The sequence below is a fragment of the Daphnia pulicaria genome, unplaced genomic scaffold (genome assembly GCF_021234035.1).
Source record: "Daphnia pulicaria isolate SC F1-1A unplaced genomic scaffold, SC_F0-13Bv2 h1tg000151l, whole genome shotgun sequence".
NCBI classification, from domain to species: Eukaryota; Metazoa; Arthropoda; class Branchiopoda; order Diplostraca; family Daphniidae; genus Daphnia; species Daphnia pulicaria.
The window spans coordinates 17,198-37,268 of NW_025804840.1; the positions used below are offsets into that span (position 1 = coordinate 17,198).

The 20,071-nt window shown below is 42.0% G+C and overlaps 16 non-coding genes across 16 annotated transcripts; all 16 read right to left on the minus strand.

Moving 5' to 3' along the window:
• Positions 1 to 3,013: 3,013 nt before the first annotated feature.
• Positions 3,014 to 3,132, minus strand: LOC124319320. Its single transcript, XR_006913019.1, has one exon. It is a non-coding gene; the product is annotated as a 5S ribosomal RNA (ribosomal RNA).
• Positions 3,133 to 3,335: 203 nt separating this feature from the next.
• Positions 3,336 to 3,458, minus strand: LOC124319327. Its single transcript, XR_006913028.1, has one exon. It is a non-coding gene; the product is annotated as a U5 spliceosomal RNA (small nuclear RNA).
• A 574-nt stretch (positions 3,459 to 4,032) lies between these two features.
• Positions 4,033 to 4,174, minus strand: LOC124319323. The gene has a single exon (XR_006913023.1). It is a non-coding gene; the product is annotated as a U4 spliceosomal RNA (small nuclear RNA).
• Positions 4,175 to 4,860: 686 nt separating this feature from the next.
• Positions 4,861 to 5,024, minus strand: LOC124319306. The gene has a single exon (XR_006913005.1). It is a non-coding gene; the product is annotated as a U1 spliceosomal RNA (small nuclear RNA).
• Positions 5,025 to 5,533: 509 nt separating this feature from the next.
• LOC124319312 lies at positions 5,534 to 5,724 on the minus strand. Its single transcript, XR_006913012.1, has one exon. It is a non-coding gene; the product is annotated as a U2 spliceosomal RNA (small nuclear RNA).
• Positions 5,725 to 6,235: 511 nt separating this feature from the next.
• LOC124319317 lies at positions 6,236 to 6,457 on the minus strand. The gene has a single exon (XR_006913016.1). It is a non-coding gene; the product is annotated as a small nucleolar RNA U3 (small nucleolar RNA).
• A 754-nt stretch (positions 6,458 to 7,211) lies between these two features.
• LOC124319301 lies at positions 7,212 to 7,330 on the minus strand. Its single transcript, XR_006913001.1, has one exon. It is a non-coding gene; the product is annotated as a 5S ribosomal RNA (ribosomal RNA).
• A 5,926-nt stretch (positions 7,331 to 13,256) lies between these two features.
• On the minus strand, positions 13,257 to 13,375 carry LOC124319330. The gene has a single exon (XR_006913031.1). It is a non-coding gene; the product is annotated as a 5S ribosomal RNA (ribosomal RNA).
• Positions 13,376 to 13,578: 203 nt separating this feature from the next.
• LOC124319328 lies at positions 13,579 to 13,701 on the minus strand. The gene has a single exon (XR_006913029.1). It is a non-coding gene; the product is annotated as a U5 spliceosomal RNA (small nuclear RNA).
• Positions 13,702 to 14,277: 576 nt separating this feature from the next.
• LOC124319324 lies at positions 14,278 to 14,421 on the minus strand. Its single transcript, XR_006913024.1, has one exon. It is a non-coding gene; the product is annotated as a U4 spliceosomal RNA (small nuclear RNA).
• Positions 14,422 to 15,108: 687 nt separating this feature from the next.
• Positions 15,109 to 15,273, minus strand: LOC124319307. The gene has a single exon (XR_006913006.1). It is a non-coding gene; the product is annotated as a U1 spliceosomal RNA (small nuclear RNA).
• Positions 15,274 to 15,783: 510 nt separating this feature from the next.
• Positions 15,784 to 15,978, minus strand: LOC124319313. The gene has a single exon (XR_006913013.1). It is a non-coding gene; the product is annotated as a U2 spliceosomal RNA (small nuclear RNA).
• A 509-nt stretch (positions 15,979 to 16,487) lies between these two features.
• On the minus strand, positions 16,488 to 16,710 carry LOC124319319. The gene has a single exon (XR_006913018.1). It is a non-coding gene; the product is annotated as a small nucleolar RNA U3 (small nucleolar RNA).
• Positions 16,711 to 17,464: 754 nt separating this feature from the next.
• Positions 17,465 to 17,583, minus strand: LOC124319302. The gene has a single exon (XR_006913002.1). It is a non-coding gene; the product is annotated as a 5S ribosomal RNA (ribosomal RNA).
• A 1,990-nt stretch (positions 17,584 to 19,573) lies between these two features.
• Positions 19,574 to 19,692, minus strand: LOC124319331. The gene has a single exon (XR_006913033.1). It is a non-coding gene; the product is annotated as a 5S ribosomal RNA (ribosomal RNA).
• A 203-nt stretch (positions 19,693 to 19,895) lies between these two features.
• Positions 19,896 to 20,020, minus strand: LOC124319329. Its single transcript, XR_006913030.1, has one exon. It is a non-coding gene; the product is annotated as a U5 spliceosomal RNA (small nuclear RNA).
• Between the last annotated feature and the right edge of the window lie 51 nt (positions 20,021 to 20,071).

The following is a 20,071-nucleotide window of genomic DNA, read 5'->3' on the forward strand; positions in this document are numbered from 1 at the left end:
TGTCCGATCAATGAGCCAACAATCCAAGTGTCATAAGGCTAACGATTGCTTCCCTTACTTAGCTTGCGTTGCATAAGGATCTCAGAGTCAGAGAGATTAGATAGAGCTGCCCGAAGAAACCACCAACGTACAAGCCTCTCGGCTGTGCCGTGCGCTTCGCGCTTTACTTAGCTTGCGTTGCATAAGGATCTCAGAGCCAGAGAGATTAGATAGAGCTGCCCGAAGAAACCACCAACGTACAAGCCTCTCGGCTGTGCCGTGCGCTTCGCGCACGGCGTTTCAAATATCTTTCAGCAACAAAGAGGTTGGAGGACGTCTAGTAGCCTCTCGGCTGTACTTTCTGTTCGAAATACACACCAACCTTAGCCAAACAAACGAGGACATATAAGTACATTTGTCAATGGACAACCGAATATAAAATTTGATAATATTTCCAAACGCCACTATTTTTGGCTAACTGTCATTTTTAATTTTCTCGTTCCGGGGATGTCCGATCAATGAGCCAACAATCCAAGTGTCATAAGGCTAACGATTGCTTCCCTTACTTAGCTTGCGTTGCATAAGGATCTCAGAGCCAGAGAGATTAGATAGAGCTGCCCGAAGAAACCACCAACGTACAAGCCTCTCGGCTGTGCCGTGCGCTTCGCGCTTTACTTAGCTTGCGTTGCATAAGGATCTCAGAGCCAGAGAGATTAGATAGAGCTGCCCGAAGAAACCACCAACGTACAAGCCTCTCGGCTGTACGTTAAAACGAGGACATATAAGTACATTTGTCAATGGACAACCGAATATAAAATTTGATAATATTTCCAAACGCCACTATTTTTGGCTAACTGTCATTTTTAATTTTCTCGTTCCGGGGATGTCCGATCAATGAGCCAACAATCCAAGTGTCATAAGGCTAACGATTGCTTCCCTTACTTAGCTTGCGTTGCATAAGGATCTCAGAGTCAGAGAGATTAGATAGAGCTGCCCGAAGAAACCACCAACGTACAAGCCTCTCGGCTGTGTCGTGCGCTTCGCGCTTTACTTAGCTTGCGTTGCATAAGGATCTCAGAGCCAGAGAGATTAGATAGAGCTGCCCGAAGAAACCACCAACGTACAAGCCTCTCGGCTGTACGTTAAAACGAGGACATATAAGTACATTTGTCAATGGACAACCGAATATAAAATTTGATAATATTTCCAAACGCCACTATTTTTGGCTAACTGTCATTTTTAATTTTCTCGTTCCGGGGATGTCCGATCAATGAGCCAACAATCCAAGTGTCATAAGGCTAACGATTGCTTCCCTTACTTAGCTTGCGTTGCATAAGGATCTCAGAGTCAGAGAGATTAGATAGAGCTGCCCGAAGAAACCACCAACGTACAAGCCTCTCGGCTGTGCCGTGCGCTTCGCGCTTTACTTAGCTTGCGTTGCATAAGGATCTCAGAGCCAGAGAGATTAGATAGAGCTGCCCGAAGAAACCACCAACGTACAAGCCTCTCGGCTGTACGTTAAAACGAGGACATATAAGTACATTTGTCAATGGACAACCGAATATAAAATTTGATAATATTTCCAAACGCCACTATTTTTGGCTAACTGTCATTTTTAATTTTCTCGTTCCGGGGATGTCCGATCAATGAGCCAACAATCCAAGTGTCATAAGGCTAACGATTGCTTCCCTTACTTAGCTTGCGTTGCATAAGGATCTCAGAGTCAGAGAGATTAGATAGAGCTGCCCGAAGAAACCACCAACGTACAAGCCTCTCGGCTGTGTCGTGCGCTTCGCGCTTTACTTAGCTTGCGTTGCATAAGGATCTCAGAGCCAGAGAGATTAGATAGAGCTGCCCGAAGAAACCACCAACGTACAAGCCTCTCGGCTGTACGTTAAAACGAGGACATATAAGTACATTTGTCAATGGACAACCGAATATAAAATTTGATAATATTTCCAAACGCCACTATTTTTGGCTAACTGTCATTTTTAATTTTCTCGTTCCGGGGATGTCCGATCAATGAGCCAACAATCCAAGTGTCATAAGGCTAACGATTGCTTCCCTTACTTAGCTTGCGTTGCATAAGGATCTCAGAGTCAGAGAGATTAGATAGAGCTGCCCGAAGAAACCACCAACGTACAAGCCTCTCGGCTGTGCCGTGCGCTTCGCGCTTTACTTAGCTTGCGTTGCATAAGGATCTCAGAGCCAGAGAGATTAGATAGAGCTGCCCGAAGAAACCACCAACGTACAAGCCTCTCGGCTGTGCCGTGCGCTTCGCGCACGGCGTTTCAAATATCTTTCAGCAACAAAGAGGTTGGAGGACGTCTAGTAGCCTCTCGGCTGTACTTTCTGTTCGAAATACACACCAACCTTAGCCAAACAAACGAGGACATATAAGTACATTTGTCAATGGACAACCGAATATAAAATTTGATAATATTTCCAAACGCCACTATTTTTGGCTAACTGTCATTTTTAATTTTCTCGTTCCGGGGATGTCCGATCAATGAGCCAACAATCCAAGTGTCATAAGGCTAACGATTGCTTCCCTTACTTAGCTTGCGTTGCATAAGGATCTCAGAGTCAGAGAGATTAGATAGAGCTGCCCGAAGAAACCACCAACGTACAAGCCTCTCGGCTGTGCCGTGCGCTTCGCGCTTTACTTAGCTTGCGTTGCATAAGGATCTCAGAGCCAGAGAGATTAGATAGAGCTGCCCGAAGAAACCACCAACGTACAAGCCTCTCGGCTGTGCCGTGCGCTTCGCGCACGGCGTTTCAAATATCTTTCAGCAACAAAGAGGTTGGAGGACGTCTAGTAGCCTCTCGGCTGTGCCGTGCGCTTCGCGCACGGCGTTTCAAATATCTTTCAGCAACAAAGAGGTTGGAGGACGTCTAGTAGGCAATATCCAGTAAAAAATACGTTCCTTCCATTTTCAACTAATGCCAAAATAATACATTGTAGTCCATGTAGTATCACCCATCTTGGGAAGCACTTCAATTCAATTGGATTCACAAAAATAAAATAATTCCATGCCAACAGCATCCCGTATTCCCAAGCGGTCACCCATCCAAGTACTAACGGGACCCGACATAGCTTAACTTCCGGGAGCTGACGAGACCGGGTGAGTTCTATGTGGTATGGCCGTTGACATTAAACTAGACGCAATTACCCGACCATATTCGCCTCTAATCTATTACTTGTGCTTGAGATTTATCTTTTTGAAATACACACTAATCTTACCAAAACCACCGAAAAACTATCAGTTTGTCATTTTACAAATGTTGTCAGTATGTAGTAGTAGAATATCTTTGTTTCCGCATACAGACGTTTTTAATTTTTCATTTATTCAAAGTGCCCAATCAGAAGACCGGGCGTTAAAAAAATAAGTCATATAGACTCATCAATGCTCCTAACCACGGAAATCTTTAGTAAAAGGCGAAAGATTTATCCGGGTATTGATTAGAAACCAGAGTAAATAACAGTGGTATGCCTTGTATTTATATTCATTTCAAAATTTTGAAGTGCGCTTGTAAGGTTTTTTTTCGAAACATGCGTTTACATATCAAAATCCTTGTGCAATTCTTTATCAATGGGTACAGTTATTTTAAAGTAAATATCATGTATAAAGCTCGTTAACATGTTTTTGAACGAAACAGTTGTGCGCAGTGTTATTTTTGAAAAAAATGAACGATCTTTATGGTACAAGCCCAACACGTAGGTGGTGGGATCAGATGTTTACCCCGACATTCACCCTACAGCGGTTAACAATTTATTGAACTTCCCCTTTAAACATGGTGGAATCTTTTCACCTTGTCATTTGGAATCACCTTTTCAAATATTTTCCCCGTGTTCACAATGTTCCAACTGACTGATATTAATGGCCTTCAGCGAACGAATTAATCAGCCTTGTCTGACGTGCAATACCAACTAAATGGAAACAAAAATCACTTATACGATTTCACTTTCACCGTTTAATGTTATAAACACACTATGCAACACTCCAATTTTTCTAACTGACTGTAATTTTTTTTTTCTTGTACGCTGAAATGCTCCTGATGGAGCTATCAAAAATTGCCGACGACAAAGATTATTTCACTTCATCGTGGCGGGGTATTGGTTAAAGTTTTCAACTAGCAATAATCACACCTCGGGAGACCCTCATTGGTTATGATATTGCCACTGCGCAAAGCTAAATTATAATCAGAAAAGCAAGTCTACTTAAGCATTTGCTGAATTCGTTCTGCTTGGACGTGTTGGACCAACAATTTCGTTCAGAAATATTCATTTAGATTACCCTAGGCAAATTTTAATTTCCATCTCCCATTGGACTAATACCAACAGGGGACAGTTCATTACATACATGAAATAATTTTTGTCTTAATATCGGGTCAAATACTTGAAATTCTGTAAATGTGTATTTTTCTTCCATACATTTCAACAACTTCCTGCACACACAAAAAAAGGGAGGGGGAATTTCAGGTTTTCATTCCAAATTGTTTTTCACATTATGAACTATTGAAGTGAGCGAGCATTACTTTCCAACCAAACAAAATTTATAGTTAATCTGCGTGTTGACGTGAAAAATCAGTTTTCAGTGCCGTGACCAGGATTCGAACCTGGGTTACTACGGATTCATATCTAGTAGGTACCACAACGTAGGGTCCTAACCACTAGACGATCACGGCCAATCCATTGGCCATGATGATTTATATTAAAGTAGCTAAACATGAATTTCATTACTTTGTTGTTTCTTCCCAGAAAGAAAATCTGATGCTTCGCGTATTCCCAAGCGGTCAACCCTACCGTTTACTAACGGGACCAGATTTAGTTCAACTTCCGGCAGATGACAAGAATTTTTCTTACATTTATAGTGTGTTCAGGGAACGGCGCGAACGCAGTCCCCCACTACCAAAAATTGTACTCCCGAGTTAATCACATTTGGATTAATCGCAAGGGTCAGCCCATCCTTAGTGCAATGGAAAGGCCTCGCCCTGGAGGAACCACCTTGGTGATCATGGTTGCCTCTGAGCCAGGTAAGTATGATTGTGGATGCTTTTTCACTTTGTTTAATACTTTGTATACAGCAGAACAATATTGACAAAGAGTGTTCAAGTATTTGACTGACGTTTAGAGAATACCACCCACTTTCTTTCATCGACTTGAATTACGAACTCGAGCAAAATATAGTAAATAAAGCTCAGTATTTATTTCATGGTCTTGATCTTTGCAAATACTTTTCAAGAAACAAATTGCTTGTTTTTTTTCATTTGGTCGTCCAATTGGCAAATAAGAAAATAAGAAAATCGACTTTTCATATGAAAATACACGCATCTTCATATTTTAAAAAAAAACATCACATCGAAAGATGAACAGTACTAATTAGTTAACACAATCAAGTACGTATTTTTTTATGCTTTTCTTGATATTACGAAAAAAATACAATTAGAAAAAATTACAAACATGTCTACATGACAGTTTTGCAATTATACATGGTCTTTTATTATACGGTGCTAAGACAATTTCTGTTTTATTCAATATGTTCTCCCTCATAGAGGGTGAGCCGATCCCGGAGGTACTGCAATACCGGGTCAACCCGTGGCGGGAGCAGTGCAAGCACTGTATTCCCACCGTATGCCAAAAATCAGTTTAATATTCTGGGGTCCATTTGAACCCGTATCAGATATTAAGCTGATAAGAACAGATACTACACTTTGATCTTAGCCAAAAGGCCGAGAAGCGATAATGTTACAAGGATTACTGCCCAAAATAACCACTGAGGTTCAACACATTTCCGGTGGTGTACGAAGAATACTCATATCACTCAAAACATTCAAGAAATGCTATAAAATATTGAGTTGTTCATTTTTCCAGACGCGACCACTTGATGCTTATAAAGTTCATTTTCATTTGTTTTATTATGCTCATACTGTATTAAGGGAGATACAATTTACGCTGAAGGCGTTGCAAATTTTACTCTCGTTATCACACTAGGTCCTTTTTTTTTCAGAATATGGCTTTGCCACGCCACCTGACGACAAAAGCTCTGAACGATAATTAATCATGATTAAATAACAATAACTAAAAGAATGCAATACGATCATAAAGTCATGACACATCCTCAAATTGACCAACCTCACTTTCACAATTTATTTTGCCATACAAGCAGATGATTTAAGGACACGAATACCTGGAATTATTATTAAGATGTATCTCTTTAGATTTTCAAGAATTTAAATTTGTTTTATCATCTCAACCACTCTGAACACGCTAGTTTCCTTCCGCTATTTCACATGGATTTAACGGAAACGGTCCTCAATGACTGTGTTTGATGCTGTCGAGACAGCTACACTCACAGCCTGTTTCACGCTCAGAAACCAGCGTCTTAACTCGTCATCGTGGGTTGAAAGGAGACAAGTTTCTGGTGGGAAACAAGTCAAGATATACTACAGAAATGATCCTGTGAAGTATGATCTTAAATGCAATGTTATTTTGCAGAACTCTAAATAAGGTTTGTACGATCAATGAGCTTTGGCGTAAATTACAGTGCATAGATCGATATTTCGGAATATTAAATTGAGATTTGCAATACTTGACGCACACAGTACATACATTGTCAGGTCTTGCATTTTGTTCATTTATTGAAACACCGAGAAGCTCTTTAATAGTTATAGAACAAGTGACGAGACCAATTTTGGACACAATAAAGAATCCGCGTGCTCATCAAATCAATTTATTACAGTAATGTATTATCGATTGAGAGCCCATTTATCAGCTGGGTGTTTGGCGTGCACCTATAATCCTGCTTCGGGGAGGCTTGGTAGAGTGGATGGCTTGAGTTTAGGAGCCCTGTTTCGTGATACCGCATGTTGATCAGGTGCCCGCACTAAGCTTGACATCAGCATGGATCTGCTAGAGGAATCTAGTAGGTGCAGGTTAGCTAAGGAGGAGCGTAGTGGGTCAGGAGGGAAACCTAGCAGCCAAAAGTTCCCGTGTTCGGCAGTAGTGGGATCGTGCCAGTGAGTGGGCGTCATGCAACAGCCTCAACAAAATAGCCAAACCTCTATCTTTTTTTTTGTCGTTAAAACTACCGAGATCAAACAAACATGCGTTCTACAATATATGGTATCATTAATCAAAGTCCCAGCAATACCCTTTTCAACTAATACCTAAAGAATACATTATATTCCATGTCTCATCTAACTTGGGGAGCAAAAATAAAATTACACCATGCCAACAGCATCCCGTATTCCCAAGCGGTCACCCATCCAAGTACTAACGGGACCCGACATAGCTTAACTTCCGGGAGCTGACGAGACCGGGTGAGTTCTATGTGGTGTGGCCGTTGACATCAATTCAGTCGCCATTACCCGACCATATTCGCCTCTAAATCTAGTTCTAATGCTTGCTTACTTTCTGTTCGAAATACACACCAACCTTAGCCAAACAAACGAGGACATATAAGTACATTTGTCAATGGACAACCGAATATAAAATTTGATAATATTTCCAAACGCCACTATTTTTGGCTAACTGTCATTTTTAATTTTCTCGTTCCGGGGATGTCCGATCAATGAGCCAACAATCCAAGTGTCATAAGGCTAACGATTGCTTCCCTTACTTAGCTTGCGTTGCATAAGGATCTCAGAGTCAGAGAGATTAGATAGAGCTGCCCGAAGAAACCACCAACGTACAAGCCTCTCGGCTGTGCCGTGCGCTTCGCGCTTTACTTAGCTTGCGTTGCATAAGGATCTCAGAGCCAGAGAGATTAGATAGAGCTGCCCGAAGAAACCACCAACGTACAAGCCTCTCGGCTGTGCCGTGCGCTTCGCGCACGGCGTTTCAAATATCTTTCAGCAACAAAGAGGTTGGAGGACGTCTAGTAGCCTCTCGGCTGTACTTTCTGTTCGAAATACACACCAACCTTAGCCAAACAAACGAGGACATATAAGTACATTTGTCAATGGACAACCGAATATAAAATTTGATAATATTTCCAAACGCCACTATTTTTGGCTAACTGTCATTTTTAATTTTCTCGTTCCGGGGATGTCCGATCAATGAGCCAACAATCCAAGTGTCATAAGGCTAACGATTGCTTCCCTTACTTAGCTTGCGTTGCATAAGGATCTCAGAGTCAGAGAGATTAGATAGAGCTGCCCGAAGAAACCACCAACGTACAAGCCTCTCGGCTGTGCCGTGCGCTTCGCGCTTTACTTAGCTTGCGTTGCATAAGGATCTCAGAGCCAGAGAGATTAGATAGAGCTGCCCGAAGAAACCACCAACGTACAAGCCTCTCGGCTGTACGTTAAAACGAGGACATATAAGTACATTTGTCAATGGACAACCGAATATAAAATTTGATAATATTTCCAAACGCCACTATTTTTGGCTAACTGTCATTTTTAATTTTCTCGTTCCGGGGATGTCCGATCAATGAGCCAACAATCCAAGTGTCATAAGGCTAACGATTGCTTCCCTTACTTAGCTTGCGTTGCATAAGGATCTCAGAGTCAGAGAGATTAGATAGAGCTGCCCGAAGAAACCACCAACGTACAAGCCTCTCGGCTGTGTCGTGCGCTTCGCGCTTTACTTAGCTTGCGTTGCATAAGGATCTCAGAGCCAGAGAGATTAGATAGAGCTGCCCGAAGAAACCACCAACGTACAAGCCTCTCGGCTGTACGTTAAAACGAGGACATATAAGTACATTTGTCAATGGACAACCGAATATAAAATTTGATAATATTTCCAAACGCCACTATTTTTGGCTAACTGTCATTTTTAATTTTCTCGTTCCGGGGATGTCCGATCAATGAGCCAACAATCCAAGTGTCATAAGGCTAACGATTGCTTCCCTTACTTAGCTTGCGTTGCATAAGGATCTCAGAGTCAGAGAGATTAGATAGAGCTGCCCGAAGAAACCACCAACGTACAAGCCTCTCGGCTGTGCCGTGCGCTTCGCGCTTTACTTAGCTTGCGTTGCATAAGGATCTCAGAGCCAGAGAGATTAGATAGAGCTGCCCGAAGAAACCACCAACGTACAAGCCTCTCGGCTGTGCCGTGCGCTTCGCGCACGGCGTTTCAAATATCTTTCAGCAACAAAGAGGTTGGAGGACGTCTAGTAGCCTCTCGGCTGTACTTTCTGTTCGAAATACACACCAACCTTAGCCAAACAAACGAGGACATATAAGTACATTTGTCAATGGACAACCGAATATAAAATTTGATAATATTTCCAAACGCCACTATTTTTGGCTAACTGTCATTTTTAATTTTCTCGTTCCGGGGATGTCCGATCAATGAGCCAACAATCCAAGTGTCATAAGGCTAACGATTGCTTCCCTTACTTAGCTTGCGTTGCATAAGGATCTCAGAGTCAGAGAGATTAGATAGAGCTGCCCGAAGAAACCACCAACGTACAAGCCTCTCGGCTGTGCCGTGCGCTTCGCGCTTTACTTAGCTTGCGTTGCATAAGGATCTCAGAGCCAGAGAGATTAGATAGAGCTGCCCGAAGAAACCACCAACGTACAAGCCTCTCGGCTGTGCCGTGCGCTTCGCGCACGGCGTTTCAAATATCTTTCAGCAACAAAGAGGTTGGAGGACGTCTAGTAGCCTCTCGGCTGTACTTTCTGTTCGAAATACACACCAACCTTAGCCAAACAAACGAGGACATATAAGTACATTTGTCAATGGACAACCGAATATAAAATTTGATAATATTTCCAAACGCCACTATTTTTGGCTAACTGTCATTTTTAATTTTCTCGTTCCGGGGATGTCCGATCAATGAGCCAACAATCCAAGTGTCATAAGGCTAACGATTGCTTCCCTTACTTAGCTTGCGTTGCATAAGGATCTCAGAGTCAGAGAGATTAGATAGAGCTGCCCGAAGAAACCACCAACGTACAAGCCTCTCGGCTGTGCCGTGCGCTTCGCGCTTTACTTAGCTTGCGTTGCATAAGGATCTCAGAGCCAGAGAGATTAGATAGAGCTGCCCGAAGAAACCACCAACGTACAAGCCTCTCGGCTGTACGTTAAAACGAGGACATATAAGTACATTTGTCAATGGACAACCGAATATAAAATTTGATAATATTTCCAAACGCCACTATTTTTGGCTAACTGTCATTTTTAATTTTCTCGTTCCGGGGATGTCCGATCAATGAGCCAACAATCCAAGTGTCATAAGGCTAACGATTGCTTCCCTTACTTAGCTTGCGTTGCATAAGGATCTCAGAGTCAGAGAGATTAGATAGAGCTGCCCGAAGAAACCACCAACGTACAAGCCTCTCGGCTGTGTCGTGCGCTTCGCGCTTTACTTAGCTTGCGTTGCATAAGGATCTCAGAGCCAGAGAGATTAGATAGAGCTGCCCGAAGAAACCACCAACGTACAAGCCTCTCGGCTGTACGTTAAAACGAGGACATATAAGTACATTTGTCAATGGACAACCGAATATAAAATTTGATAATATTTCCAAACGCCACTATTTTTGGCTAACTGTCATTTTTAATTTTCTCGTTCCGGGGATGTCCGATCAATGAGCCAACAATCCAAGTGTCATAAGGCTAACGATTGCTTCCCTTACTTAGCTTGCGTTGCATAAGGATCTCAGAGTCAGAGAGATTAGATAGAGCTGCCCGAAGAAACCACCAACGTACAAGCCTCTCGGCTGTGCCGTGCGCTTCGCGCTTTACTTAGCTTGCGTTGCATAAGGATCTCAGAGCCAGAGAGATTAGATAGAGCTGCCCGAAGAAACCACCAACGTACAAGCCTCTCGGCTGTGCCGTGCGCTTCGCGCACGGCGTTTCAAATATCTTTCAGCAACAAAGAGGTTGGAGGACGTCTAGTAGCCTCTCGGCTGTACTTTCTGTTCGAAATACACACCAACCTTAGCCAAACAAACGAGGACATATAAGTACATTTGTCAATGGACAACCGAATATAAAATTTGATAATATTTCCAAACGCCACTATTTTTGGCTAACTGTCATTTTTAATTTTCTCGTTCCGGGGATGTCCGATCAATGAGCCAACAATCCAAGTGTCATAAGGCTAACGATTGCTTCCCTTACTTAGCTTGCGTTGCATAAGGATCTCAGAGTCAGAGAGATTAGATAGAGCTGCCCGAAGAAACCACCAACGTACAAGCCTCTCGGCTGTGCCGTGCGCTTCGCGCTTTACTTAGCTTGCGTTGCATAAGGATCTCAGAGCCAGAGAGATTAGATAGAGCTGCCCGAAGAAACCACCAACGTACAAGCCTCTCGGCTGTACGTTAAAACGAGGACATATAAGTACATTTGTCAATGGACAACCGAATATAAAATTTGATAATATTTCCAAACGCCACTATTTTTGGCTAACTGTCATTTTTAATTTTCTCGTTCCGGGGATGTCCGATCAATGAGCCAACAATCCAAGTGTCATAAGGCTAACGATTGCTTCCCTTACTTAGCTTGCGTTGCATAAGGATCTCAGAGTCAGAGAGATTAGATAGAGCTGCCCGAAGAAACCACCAACGTACAAGCCTCTCGGCTGTGTCGTGCGCTTCGCGCTTTACTTAGCTTGCGTTGCATAAGGATCTCAGAGCCAGAGAGATTAGATAGAGCTGCCCGAAGAAACCACCAACGTACAAGCCTCTCGGCTGTACGTTAAAACGAGGACATATAAGTACATTTGTCAATGGACAACCGAATATAAAATTTGATAATATTTCCAAACGCCACTATTTTTGGCTAACTGTCATTTTTAATTTTCTCGTTCCGGGGATGTCCGATCAATGAGCCAACAATCCAAGTGTCATAAGGCTAACGATTGCTTCCCTTACTTAGCTTGCGTTGCATAAGGATCTCAGAGTCAGAGAGATTAGATAGAGCTGCCCGAAGAAACCACCAACGTACAAGCCTCTCGGCTGTGCCGTGCGCTTCGCGCTTTACTTAGCTTGCGTTGCATAAGGATCTCAGAGCCAGAGAGATTAGATAGAGCTGCCCGAAGAAACCACCAACGTACAAGCCTCTCGGCTGTGCCGTGCGCTTCGCGCACGGCGTTTCAAATATCTTTCAGCAACAAAGAGGTTGGAGGACGTCTAGTAGCCTCTCGGCTGTACTTTCTGTTCGAAATACACACCAACCTTAGCCAAACAAACGAGGACATATAAGTACATTTGTCAATGGACAACCGAATATAAAATTTGATAATATTTCCAAACGCCACTATTTTTGGCTAACTGTCATTTTTAATTTTCTCGTTCCGGGGATGTCCGATCAATGAGCCAACAATCCAAGTGTCATAAGGCTAACGATTGCTTCCCTTACTTAGCTTGCGTTGCATAAGGATCTCAGAGTCAGAGAGATTAGATAGAGCTGCCCGAAGAAACCACCAACGTACAAGCCTCTCGGCTGTGCCGTGCGCTTCGCGCTTTACTTAGCTTGCGTTGCATAAGGATCTCAGAGCCAGAGAGATTAGATAGAGCTGCCCGAAGAAACCACCAACGTACAAGCCTCTCGGCTGTGCCGTGCGCTTCGCGCACGGCGTTTCAAATATCTTTCAGCAACAAAGAGGTTGGAGGACGTCTAGTAGCCTCTCGGCTGTACTTTCTGTTCGAAATACACACCAACCTTAGCCAAACAAACGAGGACATATAAGTACATTTGTCAATGGACAACCGAATATAAAATTTGATAATATTTCCAAACGCCACTATTTTTGGCTAACTGTCATTTTTAATTTTCTCGTTCCGGGGATGTCCGATCAATGAGCCAACAATCCAAGTGTCATAAGGCTAACGATTGCTTCCCTTACTTAGCTTGCGTTGCATAAGGATCTCAGAGTCAGAGAGATTAGATAGAGCTGCCCGAAGAAACCACCAACGTACAAGCCTCTCGGCTGTGCCGTGCGCTTCGCGCTTTACTTAGCTTGCGTTGCATAAGGATCTCAGAGCCAGAGAGATTAGATAGAGCTGCCCGAAGAAACCACCAACGTACAAGCCTCTCGGCTGTGCCGTGCGCTTCGCGCACGGCGTTTCAAATATCTTTCAGCAACAAAGAGGTTGGAGGACGTCTAGTAGCCTCTCGGCTGTGCCGTGCGCTTCGCGCACGGCGTTTCAAATATCTTTCAGCAACAAAGAGGTTGGAGGACGTCTAGTAGGCAATATCCAGTAAAAAATACGTTCCTTCCATTTTCAACTAATGCCAAAATAATACATTGTAGTCCATGTAGTATCACCCATCTTGGGAAGCACTTCAATTCAATTGGATTCACAAAAATAAAATAATTCCATGCCAACAGCATCCCGTATTCCCAAGCGGTCACCCATCCAAGTACTAACGGGACCCGACATAGCTTAACTTCCGGGAGCTGACGAGACCGGGTGAGTTCTATGTGGTATGGCCGTTGACATTAAACTAGACGCAATTACCCGACCATATTCGCCTCTAATCTATTACTTGTGCTTGAGATTTATCTTTTTGAAATACACACTAATCTTACCAAAACCACCGAAAAACTATCAGTTTGTCATTTTACAAATGTTGTCAGTATGTAGTAGTAGAATATCTTTGTTTCCGCATACAGACGTTTTTAATTTTTCATTTATTCAAAGTGCCCAATCAGAAGACCGGGCGTTAAAAAAATAAGTCATATAGACTCATCAATGCTCCTAACCACGGAAATCTTTAGTAAAAGGCGAAAGATTTATCCGGGTATTGATTAGAAACCAGAGTAAATAACAGTGGTATGCCTTGTATTTATATTCATTTCAAAATTTTGAAGTGCGCTTGTAAGGTTTTTTTTCGAAACATGCGTTTACATATCAAAATCCTTGTGCAATTCTTTATCAATGGGTACAGTTATTTTAAAGTAAATATCATGTATAAAGCTCGTTAACATGTTTTTGAACGAAACAGTTGTGCGCAGTGTTATTTTTGAAAAAAATGAACGATCTTTATGGTACAAGCCCAACACGTAGGTGGTGGGATCAGATGTTTACCCCGACATTCACCCTACAGCGGTTAACAATTTATTGAACTTCCCTTTAAACATGGTGGAATCTTTTCACCTTGTCATTTGGAATCACCTTTTCAAATATTTTCCCCCGTGTTCACAATGTTCCAAACTGACTGATATTAATGGCCTTCAGCGAACGAATTAATCAGCCTTGTCTGACGTGCAATACCAACTAAATGGAAACAAAAATCACTTATACGATTTCACTTTCACCGTTTAATGTTATAAACACACTATGCAACACTCCAATTTTTCTAACTGACTGTAATTTTTTTTTTTCTTGTACGCTGAAATGCTCCTGATGGAGCTATCAAAAATTGCCGACGACAAAGATTATTTCACTTCATCCGTGGCGGGGTATTGGTTAAAGTTTTCAACTAGCAATAATCACACCTCGGGAGACCCTCATTGGTTATGATATTGCCACTGGCGCAAAGCTAAATTATAATCAGAAAAGCAAGTCTACTTAAGCATTTGCTGAATTCGTTCTGCTTGGACGTGTTGGACCAACAATTTCGTTCAGAAATATTCATTTAGATTACCCTAGGCAAATTTTAATTTCCATCTCCCATTGGACTAATACCAACAGGGGACAGTTCATTACATACATGAAATAATTTTTGTCTTAATATCGGGTCAAATACTTGAAATTCTGTAAATGTGTATTTTTCTTCCATACATTTCAACAACTTCCTGCACACACAAAAAAAGGGAGGGGGAATTTCAGGTTTTCATTCCAAATTGTTTTTCACATTATGAACTATTGAAGTGAGCGAGCATTACTTTCCAACCAAACAAAATTTATAGTTAATCTGCGTGTTGACGTGAAAAAATCAGTTTTCAGTGCCGTGACCAGGATTCGAACCTGGGTTACTACGGATTCATATCTAGTAGGTACCACAACGTAGGGTCCTAACCACTAGACGATCACGGCCAATCCATTGGCCATGATGATTTATATTAAAGTAGCTAAACATGAATTTCATTACTTTGTTGTTTCTTCCAGAAAGAAAATCTGATGCTTCGCGTATTCCCAAGCGGTCAACCCTACCGTTTACTAACGGGACCAGATTTAGGTTCAACTTCCGGCAGATGACAAGAATTTTTCTTACATTTATAGTGTGTTCAGGGAACGGCGCGAACGCAGTCCCCCACTACCAAAAATTGTACTCCCGAGTTAATCACATTTGGATTAATCGCAAGGGTCAGCCCATCCTTAGTGCAATGGAAAGGCCTCGCCCTGGAGGAACCACCCTTGGTGATCATGGTTGCCTCTGAGCCAGGTAAGTATGATTGTGGATGCTTTTTCACTTTGTTTAATACTTTGTATACAGCAGAACAATATTGACAAAGAGTGTTCAAGTATTTGACTGACGTTTAGAGAATACCACCCACTTTCTTTCATCGACTTGAATTACGAACTCGAGCAAAATATAGTAAATAAAGCTCAGTATTTATTTCATGGTCTTGATCTTTGCAAATACTTTTCAAGAAACAAATTGCTTGTTTTTTTTCATTTGGTCGTCCAATTGGCAAATAAGAAAATAAGAAAATCGACTTTTCATATGAAAATACACGCATCTTCATATTTTAAAAAAAAACATCACATCGAAAGATGAACAGTACTAATTAGTTAACACAATCAAGTACGTATTTTTTTATGCTTTTCCTTGATATTACGAAAAAAATACAATTAGAAAAAATTACAAACATGTCTACATGACAGTTTTGCAATTATACATGGTCTTTTATTATACGGTGCTAAGACAATTTCTGTTTTATTCAATATGTTCTCCCTCATAGAGGGTGAGCCGATCCCGGAGGTACTGCAATACCGGGTCAAACCCGTGGCGGGAGCAGTGCAAGCACTGTATTCCCCACCGTATGCCAAAAATCAGTTTAATATTCTGGGGTCCATTTGAACCCCGTATCAGATATTAAGCTGATAAGAAACAGATACTACACTTTGATCTTAGCCAAAAGGCCGAGAAGCGATAATGTTACAAGGATTACTGCCCAAAATAACCACTGAGGTTCAACACATTTCCGGTGGTGTACGAAGAATACTCATATCACTCAAAACATTCAAGAAATGCTATAAAATATTGAGTTGTTCATTTTTCCAGACGCGACCACTTGATGCTTATAAAGTTCATTTTCATTTGTTTTATTATGCTCATACTGTATTAAGGGAGATACAATTTACGCTGAAGGCGTTGCAAATTTTACTCTCGTTATCACACTAGGTCCTTTTTTTTCAGAATATGGCTTTGCCACGCCACCTGACGACAAAGCTCTGAACGATAATTAATCATGATTAAATAACAATAACTAAAAGAATGCAATACGATCATAAAGTCATGACACATCCTCAAATTGACCAACCTCACTTTCACAATTTATTTTGCCATACAAGCAGATGATTTAAGGACACGAATACCTGGAATTATTATTAAGATGTATCTCTTTAGATTTTCAAGAATTTAAATTTGTTTTATCATCTCAACCACTCTGAACACGCTAGTTTTCCTTCCGCTATTTCACATGGATTTAACGGAAACGGTCCTCAATGACTGTGTTTGATGCTGTCGAGACAGCTACACTCACAGCCTGTTTCACGCTCAGAAACCAGCGTCTTAACTCGTCATCGTGGGTTGAAAGGAGACAAGTTTCTGGTGGGAAACAAGTCAAGATATACTACAGAAATGATCCTGTGAAGTATGATCTTAAATGCAATGTTATTTTGCAGAACTCTAAATAAGGTTTGTACGATCAATGAGCTTTGGCGTAAATTACAGTGCATAGATCGATATTTCGGAATATTAAATTGAGATTTGCAATACTTGACGCACACAGTACATACATTGTCAGGTCTTGCATTTTGTTCATTTATTGAAACACCGAGAAGCTCTTTAATAGTTATAGAACAAGTGACGAGACCAATTTTGGACACAATAAAGAATCCGCGTGCTCATCAAATCAATTTATTACAGTAATGTATTATCGATTGAGAGCCCATTTATCAGCTGGGTGTTTGGCGTGCACCTATAATCCTGCTTCGGGGAGGCTTGGTAGAGTGGATGGCTTGAGTTTAGGAGCCCTGTTTCGTGATACCGCATGTTGATCAGGTGCCCGCACTAAGCTTGACATCAGCATGGATCTGCTAGAGGAATCTAGTAGGTGCAGGTTAGCTAAGGAGGAGCGTAGTGGGTCAGGAGGGAAACCTAGCAGCCAAAAGTTCCCGTGTTCGGCAGTAGTGGGATCGTGCCAGTGAGTGGGCGTCATGCAACAGCCTCAACAAAATAGCCAAACCTCTATCTTTTTTTTTGTCGTTAAAACTACCGAGATCAAACAAACATGCGTTCTACAATATATGGTATCATTAATCAAAGTCCCAGCAATACCCTTTTCAACTAATACCTAAAGAATACATTATATTCCATGTCTCATCTAACTTGGGGAGCAAAAATAAAATTACACCATGCCAACAGCATCCCGTATTCCCAAGCGGTCACCCATCCAAGTACTAACGGGACCCGACATAGCTTAACTTCCGGGAGCTGACGAGACCGGGTGAGTTCTATGTGGTGTGGCCGTTGACATCAATTCAGTCGCCATTACCCGACCATATTCGCCTCTAAATCTAGTTCTAATGCTTGCTTACTTTCTGTTCGAAATACACACCAACCTTAGCCAAACAAACGAGGACATATAAGTACATTTGTCAATGGACAACCGAATATAAAATTTGATAATATTTCCAAACGCCACTATTTTTGGCTAACTGTCATTTTTAAATTTTCTCGTTCCGGGGATGTCCGATCAATGAGCCAACAATCCAAGTGTCATAAGGCTAACGATTGCTTCCCTTACTTAGCTTGCGTTGCATAAGGATCTCAGAGTCAGAGAGATTAGATAGAGCTGCCCGAAGAAACCACCAACGTACAAGCCTCTCGGCTGTGCCGTGCGCTTCGCGCTTTACTTAGCTTGCGTTGCATAAGGATCTCAGAGCCAGAGAGATTAGATAGAGCTGCCCGAAGAAACCACCAACGTACAAGCCTCTCGGCTGTACGTTAAAACGAGGACATATAGTACATTTGTCAATGGACAACCGAATATAAAATTTGATAATATTTCCAAACGCCACTATTTTTGGCTAACTGTCATTTTTAATTTTCTCGTTCCGGGGATGTCCGATCAATGAGCCAACAATCCAAGTGTCATAAGGCTAACGATTGCTTCCCTTACTTAGCTTGCGTTGCATAAGGATCTCAGAGTCAGAGAGATTAGATAGAGCTGCCCGAAGAAACCACCAACGTACAAGCCTCTCGGCTGTGTCGTGCGCTTCGCGCTTTACTTAGCTTGCGTTGCATAAGGATCTCAGAGCCAGAGAGATTAGATAGAGCTGCCCGAAGAAACCACCAACGTACAAGCCTCTCGGCTGTACGTTAAAACGAGGACATATAAGTACATTTGTCAATGGACAACCGAATATAAAATTTGATAATATTTCCCAAACGCCACTATTTTTGGCTAACTGTCATTTTTAATTTTCTCGTTCCGGGGATGTCCGATCAATGAGCCAACAATCCAAGTGTCATAAGGCTAACGATTGCTTCCCTTACTTAGCTTGCGTTGCATAAGGATCTCAGAGTCAGAGAGATTAGATAGAGCTGCCCGAAGAAACCACCAACGTACAAGCCTCTCGGCTGTGCCGTGCGCTTCGCGCTTTACCTTAGCTTGCGTTGCATAAGGATCTCAGAGCCAGAGAGATTAGATAGAGCTGCCCGAAGAAACCACCAACGTACAAGCCTCTCGGCTGTGCCGTGCGCTTCGCGCACGGCGTTTCAAATATCTTTCAGCAACAAAGAGGTTGGAGGACGTCTAGTAGCCTCTCGGCTGTACTTTCTGTTCGAAATACACACCAACCTTAGCCAAACAAACGAGGACATATAAGTACATTTGTCAATGGGACAACCGAATATAAAATTTGATAATATTCCAAACGCCACTATTTTTGGCTAACTGTCATTTTTAATTTTCTCGTTCCGGGGATGTCCGATCAATGAGCCAACAATCCAAGTGTCATAAGGCTAACGATTGCTTCCCTTACTTAGCTTGCGTTGCATAAGGATCTCAGAGTCAGAGAGATTAGATAGAGCTGCCCGAAGAAAACCACCAACGTACAAGCCTCTCGGCTGTGCCGTGCGCTTCGCGCTTTACTTAGCTTGCGTTGCATAAGGATCTCAGAGCCAGAGAGATTAGATAGAGCTGCCCGAAGAAACCACCAACGTACAAGCCTCTCGGCTGTGCCGTGCGCTTCGCGCACGGCGTTTCAAATATCTTTCAGCAACAAAGAGGTTTGGAGGACGTCTAGTAGCCTCTCGGCTGTGCCGTGCGCTTCGCGCACGGCGTTTCAAATATCTTTCAGCAACAAAGAGGTTGGAGGACGTCTAGTAGGCAATATCCAGTAAAAAATACGTTCCTTCCATTTTCAACTAATGCCAAAATAATACATTGTAGTCCATGTAGTATCACCCATCTTGGGAAGCACTTCAATTCAATTGGATTCACAAAAATAAATAATTCCATGCCAACAGCATCCCGTATTCCCAAGCGGTCACCCATCCAAGTACTAACGGGACCCGACATAGCTTAACTTCCGGGAGCTGACGAGACCGGGTGAGTTCTATGTGGTATGGCCGTTGACATTAAACTAGACGCAATTACCCGACCATATTCGCCTCTAATCTATTACTTGTGCTTGAGATTTATCTTTTTGAAATACACACTAATCTTACCAAAACCACCGAAAAACTATCAGTTTGTCATTTTACAAATGTTGTCAGTATGTAGTAGTAGAATATCTTTGTTTCCGCATACAGACGTTTTTAATTTTTCATTTATTCAAAGTGCCCAATCAGAAGACCGGGCGTTAAAAAAAATAAGTCATTATAGACTCATCAATGCTCCTAACCACGGAAATCTTTAGTAAAAGGCGAAAGATTTATCCGGGTATTGATTAGAAACCAGAGTAAATAACAGTGGTATGCCTTGTATTTATATTCATTTCAAAATTTTGAAGTGCG